Genomic DNA, 6,319 nt, shown 5'->3' with positions numbered 1-6,319 from the left:
TCAAAAAAGTCGAATAAAGAGAATTGATTCATAATAATTATGAATCAAGTAGTAATAAGATGGTTAGGACTGTTAGCATAAGAAGTTACACGATAAGTATATCGAGACACTTTCACCTAGGAATAGTAATAGATAAGAGACCTTATAAACCTTACTATAAAGTCAACAATTAGTGAATAGTTAATCAGAGTATTGCAGCGAAAGCGTGGAAGGAAAAGAATGATAAGTTATGAATAAGGATTGGTTAAGTAGTATAAGAAGATTATGAAAATTCGAGGACGAATTTTTATAAGGGGGGAAGATTGTAATAACCTAAATTTTTGAGGTGTTACGTGTAGTGCCACGAGGCATAATCTTAAAGATTAAGAATGAGAATATCGGATTAGGGTTGGATAATAAGGACTTAGACCGAAGCGGGTCTATTGGAATTATCGTAGAATAATAATTTAAATGGAAAATTATTATGCGATAAATTGGATTTAATCGAGACAAAAAAAGGGAATAAAATAAAATAAGTTGGAAAGCCAGAGCTAATAATATTCACGCCAAGGTCCGTGAAATATTATTAATAAACGATCGTTAAAGTTTCGTAAGTATACGAAATTGTTTTAGAAGAAAGTTTGACGATTAATTAAGAATAAGGATTAAAGTGTAAATTAACCACTTTAAGGACTAAAGTGGACTTTTAACCACAAACTTCCGGAGAAAGTTGCGTTTTACTCTATTTTCTTAAGATAAGAAAATAATATCGATAAAGTGGTTATCGATAGTCATTAATATGAAAATTGGACGAAAAAGTGAGAAAAAGTGTAAGTTAGCTCAAAATGGAAATTTGAGCGTTTTTGGCCAAAATTGCCAAAATAAATTATTGGAAATTAAAGATATAAGATATGGAAGTAAAATTATTTATTTGGAAATAAATAATACGGAATTTATCGAGAATCGAATAATTAAGCAATTAGTGGACTAAATCGGACGAAAGAAAAGTTAGAAAGTTAAGCGAAAGGAGGTGGAAACTTTAAGGATTAAAAGAGGTACTTTGTCCACTTAATATCATCATTCACAAATGAATATTCATTCATTAAACACAAAAATTGCAGCAAACAAGAAGTGAATCCCGTAACTCCTCTTCCTCAAATTCTCCAAATTTTCAATCTTCCATAACTTCTTCATTTCTCAACGAAATTGAGCGATTTTTGCGGCCACGGAACGAGCGGAGAATTCTCTACACATGGTGAGGAGATCATTCTCTGGTTAGGGTTTTTAAGTAAATATTTCGGTTTTTTGGGATTTGAATTGATAAGGATGAATTTAAAAGTTGAATTGATGTTTAATTGATAAATTATGATGTTTAATCTGAGTTTAATGGTTAGTTTTGGTGAATTGATCTAAAGAAATAATCTAGGGTTCTTGAGGAATAATTGGGATTTTTGCTTGATTGTTGTGTAAGGTGAGTTATGAGCTTGATTAAAGGACTTTGATGACGATTTGGGAGCTTGAACCATTCGGCATAGTTCATCAACCAAGGTGAGATTCAAATTCTGGAATTGATGAGTTTTTAATGATAAAGTTGAATGATGAAACAGTTTAGGGTTCGGCAATTGTAAGAAAAATGGTGATGTTTGATGTTTGATGATTATAGTTATGGAATAGTTTTGATATGCTTAAATAGTTGGTGAATTTTGATATGAATAAGAGGTTAGGGTTCGTCCGATGTGTTAGGAGAATGTCGTGAACTAAAATGATGATAATAAGCATGAATTAAGGATTGTATAGTTGAATACAATTTGATTGTTGAATAATATTGATTGAATGATGTTTAATGGGAATTGATTATTGTATTCGGCCAAGGAAGCGTAATTCATGTTCAAAGGAATTTGATTATGTTTAGTTGTTGATTTGCATTGGTGTTGATGTATAGAGGCTGGATTGTGTTAAAGTTAGAGTTTGGTATCGATAGGTTAACTTTGACACGTAATAATTACGATATGAATCGACGTAAATTAGTTGAGGATTTACAAAATGTTGAGCTGCAGAACAGCCATATTTCAAGGGCAATATCTCGAGTTGTATAATTTCAATTTAAGTTCCGATTGTTGGTACGGAAACTTTGAGATGTTAACTATAATTGTCTAGTTTTACGTTTTCTCTAAATCTGCCTCTACACTGCTCGTTTAAGGCAGGACATTACGTCGCGCAGAGCTGCCCTGCATTTTCTGGACAGCACAAAGTATTAATTTCGAAGCTTGTTTTCGACACCTTCGGGTGCGTTTCATGGTCCGAGACCTAAACGAAAGTTGTAGGCGACGTTCTAAACTTTAAGAATGTTGATTTCGTTTAGGGGTCGGACTATTTTAGATAAGCATTTCTAATGACCGAAGTAGGTTGATCGAACCAATTTTAGATGCGTAATCGTAATTAGATTTGTTATTAATTCGTAGCGTTATCGAATTTGCGTAGACTCGAAGAAGCGACTATCGATAAGGCTCGAGGCGAACGGATCGAGATGTCTTCGTGTTATTTGAAGAATATGGATAGCAAGTGGTGAGTACACTTTAAATTACTCGCTAATATTCATAAAGCTACGTATTTTAATACGAAAAGCTATATGAATATTTATATATTTGAAATGTTTGTTTTTAAAATGTATACATATGTATGCTTTGAAAATGATGTTTTATCGTAATGTGTTATTTTGATAATAACATAAATGTTAAGGCACCGGGGATGGGTAAAGTAAAATGACATGAATCGAATCAAATATGAATAAGGAAATATAGTACATTCCGATATGTACTATCAAACATAATAAATACCCATACGTGCGTGTGTTATAGATGTATGCTTGTAGATGTAATGTGCATGCCATGGTCCATAAAGGATCAATATAACATAACGAAAAATACAAAATCAACTAGTAAACGTAAAATGAGAATTGTACTATGGTACACCCAATAATAAGAACTGAGATATAAGGTGGAACTCGGTAGAATTATCCCGGGACCTGTATCTCATCCATTCTCGATGATAATCCTCGAAACTCATACGAAACAAAAAGTAAGTGCGATACATCGAGAATCAATACGAAACAAGATCGAGACACAATGTGAACAAACACCCCTATTAAATGTCAATAGGAATTATATGAATCGACAGTTAAGTTCAAAAGACCTGCAGGGTGCAGAGTCCGAATGAAGACACGAAGGTAACTCGGTTGAACTATCTCGGGACCCGTGTCTAAGGAGTAACTCGGTTGAATTATCTCGGGACTCCTATCGATCGTTTGGGATTGAGAAATGGTACAAGTAACTCGGTTGAATTATCTCGGGACTGTACCATATGGTTATGGGTAACTCGGTTGAACTATCTCGGGACCCAACCATAAGGATCAAGTCACAAGAGACTTGCCAATGAATTAACTCGATCTAGAATCATGATGATATAAACTAGAATTTAGAATTCGGTCGAAAAACTAAAGCAACAAAACGAGAAAAGAAAAATATCAAATTATAATAAGAAACAAAGATGGATATACTATGAAACGTTTATGAAGAATGAAATTAAATCAAGAATATACATAGTATGATTTGAAAAGAATATTTTCTATATAAAGATGAATTTTCAGCGGTTTTAACCCTTTATGTGGTATTGCGTGTAATTTAGTGAACTCACTCAGTTTTATACTGACCCCGTTGTTCCTCCCATTTTTCAGGGATAGTATGATATGATTTGAAGAGTCAAGCTTCCGAAGTTTTAATTCTCGGAAGTCATTTGCACGTGAAGTAAAAGAAGGTTTTCATTCTAGCGGTCCGCAGTAGTCTAGATGTTTTTGTCTATGTATTTGTATAACGCATCTTAACTCTGATGTTTTTGTAAAATGGGGTCACATGTATTTTGATATATGAAACATGATTTGATTTGCGAAAAATTTACACAGGTTTTTAGGCTTGCTACGGGTTTCGGAGCTACCACTCCCATTCCCTAGCGCCGGTCGCGACTCATAAATTTGGGTCGTGACAAAGGTGGTATCAGAGCAATGGTTTAGTGTTCCTAGGCCATTGTTCTTTTGTGATCTAAGTATCGCAACGATTCAGTCAATACCTAGGAACTACTGCGGATTATAGGAATTCCCAGTCATGTCTTTTGAACGTTATCATCTTTTTCATCGATTTTTCAATCATTTTACAAAGACGTTCCCTCCTATATGTGCTATTAGGAGTCGAGTTAGGAATGTGCATGAGCACAATTTATGTTTTGTGTTTACTCGAGTAAGCAATACGCTTTCGAGTATCTATAGTATGCGAAGAGTTATATACTCTCGAGACTCATATGATAGAAGAATATTGTTATGGACTATGATTTAATTGATTGATGAATAAGATAGGTATTGTTTTGCGCCGCGATCACTCAGGAGAGTGATACGATCACAGGTATGTAAGCCTGTGATAATTTATGCGATAAAGTGAAATATGTGCTTGTGATTGATTATATGAGTAGGATTTGTACCTTACGATTAGACGCTGATTAGTTCTGTTAAGTCTATGTTGAGTGGAAAGCTCACATGACTTAAAATATGGTGCGTAGCTAAAGAAAATCTAGGGGACACAGATTTTCTTTGAAATTGATTAACATAGACGCTCATAACTACGATAGTGATACGCACGGAACATATACTATGCAAGTATATGATCTGACGATTTGCTAAGTCTACAATGAGTAAGAATACTCAGAAGACTTGCAATACGAGACAAGGACATAGAAAGACCAGAGAAAGGAGATATTCCTAAGGTCTGGTTTACGTGGATAATGGTTAGTTGTGATGACTAGTATGTGCTATAGTTTAAGGAATTTATTAGGATTCCTTTATATACTCGTCATACTATGAACAAAGAACTACTCGAGCGCGTGCTGCTACACTGCTAGTACATAAAACCCGAGAAGAGGAAGGAGGTACTGAAGGCGAATAAGACCCAGCCTAATGGGCAAGTACAATTCAAGAATAAGGTGGAGGTTAAAGGAGACTCGGAGTAGACTAAGTTGAGAAGGTATAGGCATCGGAAATGCCGCAACAACCCAACGTTAATGATTATCCGTTGGCAGCAGAAGTAGTTGAAATGTAAAAGAGTGTGATAAATGATGGAACAATTGATACAAGGATAGTATCAATGTGGGAAAAGGAATTGTATATTGGCGTACACGAAGTGGTATCCAAAGGAGTTTGACGGATCAAGTGATGCGCTAGATTTTCTAGATGTAGCGGAGCAAATTGCTCGTAGACTTTAAGAGAACGAAGGACAAACGATAAAATCAATAGAGGTATCGATGAAAGGTTCAACCAAAGAATGGTTTCGACAAGTAATTGGACCGATAAAAGGTCAAACAGTATGGATGGAGTTAGTGACCCGATTTAGGTAATTCTTTTTACTGTTTGCTTTGATTAAGGACAAGCAAGAAAAGAAAATATTGTTAACTCGAGGAGACAAACCAGTTCAAAGATAGGTTATCGAGTTTGATCGATTAAGTGGATTCGCTCACGACTTAATGATGGATTAAGTGTGAGTTTATACAAGAATCGTGGAAGGATTAGGACCACAATCTATGGAAAGACTGACCCAGACTGATAGTTACAATTTTAATAAATGTATCTAGTTAGCTACAATTTAAAAAAAGAGAGGTTTCAATGAAAATATTCTATTTTTGCAAAGTAATTGCAAATATAAATGTTAGTCTACTTTTCTGAATAAAATTTTTTGATCTAAAATAATTGCTTTGGTACATCATACATTATTATTTAGGAGAATTTATAATAAATACGTTATTATCTTTCCGAAGTCAACAATTTCCTATAAAAATCATCTTAATTTTTATGAATTACAACAATCAACTCATCTAAAAAAAACATCTTCTTTCTTCAACTTTTCTGAAGTATTTTGAATTTTTTCATTTGATATTTATCTTTTTTTCTTGCACAATTCAATAATTTTGAAATTTGTTTCTATATTTTTGTTTTTTTAGTCAAAACTAAACTCAAAATAACCATTACAACCACACATTAAAATAAACAACAAAACAAGTTTCTAATTTTATTTTCTTAAATAATTTTAGATTTGAAAGATCGTAATTAAATTAAAAAAAAATACAAATAGAAAAGCCTTCAAAGAAATACTATTTGATTGTACCAGGGATCTTTTTCATGGAAACTAAAAAAACCTAAGTCAAAACAAATATCTTCAATAATTTTAAGTATTTTCAACAAAGATAAGAGAAATGGTTGTTTTATGGAGAAATTCAACACAAACAAAAGATCACTTTGCCTCCT

At 33.5% G+C, this 6,319-nt stretch overlaps 1 long non-coding RNA gene across 1 annotated transcript; it reads left to right on the top strand.

Annotated features, from left to right (window-relative positions):
- The first annotated feature begins 1,284 nt into the window (after nucleotides 1-1,284).
- Nucleotides 1,285-3,928, top strand: LOC130015636 (uncharacterized). Its single transcript, XR_008790914.1, has 3 exons — nucleotides 1,285-1,527; nucleotides 2,461-2,544; nucleotides 3,713-3,928. It is a non-coding gene; the product is annotated as an uncharacterized LOC130015636 (long non-coding RNA).
- Nucleotides 3,929-6,319: the final 2,391 nt, after the last annotated feature.

This window comes from Mercurialis annua, linkage group LG6 (assembly GCF_937616625.2).
Source record: "Mercurialis annua linkage group LG6, ddMerAnnu1.2, whole genome shotgun sequence".
Classification (NCBI taxonomy): domain Eukaryota; kingdom Viridiplantae; phylum Streptophyta; class Magnoliopsida; order Malpighiales; family Euphorbiaceae; genus Mercurialis; species Mercurialis annua.
The sequence above is the reverse complement of the archived record's forward strand: the minus strand, read 5'-3'. Positions and strand labels throughout refer to the sequence as shown.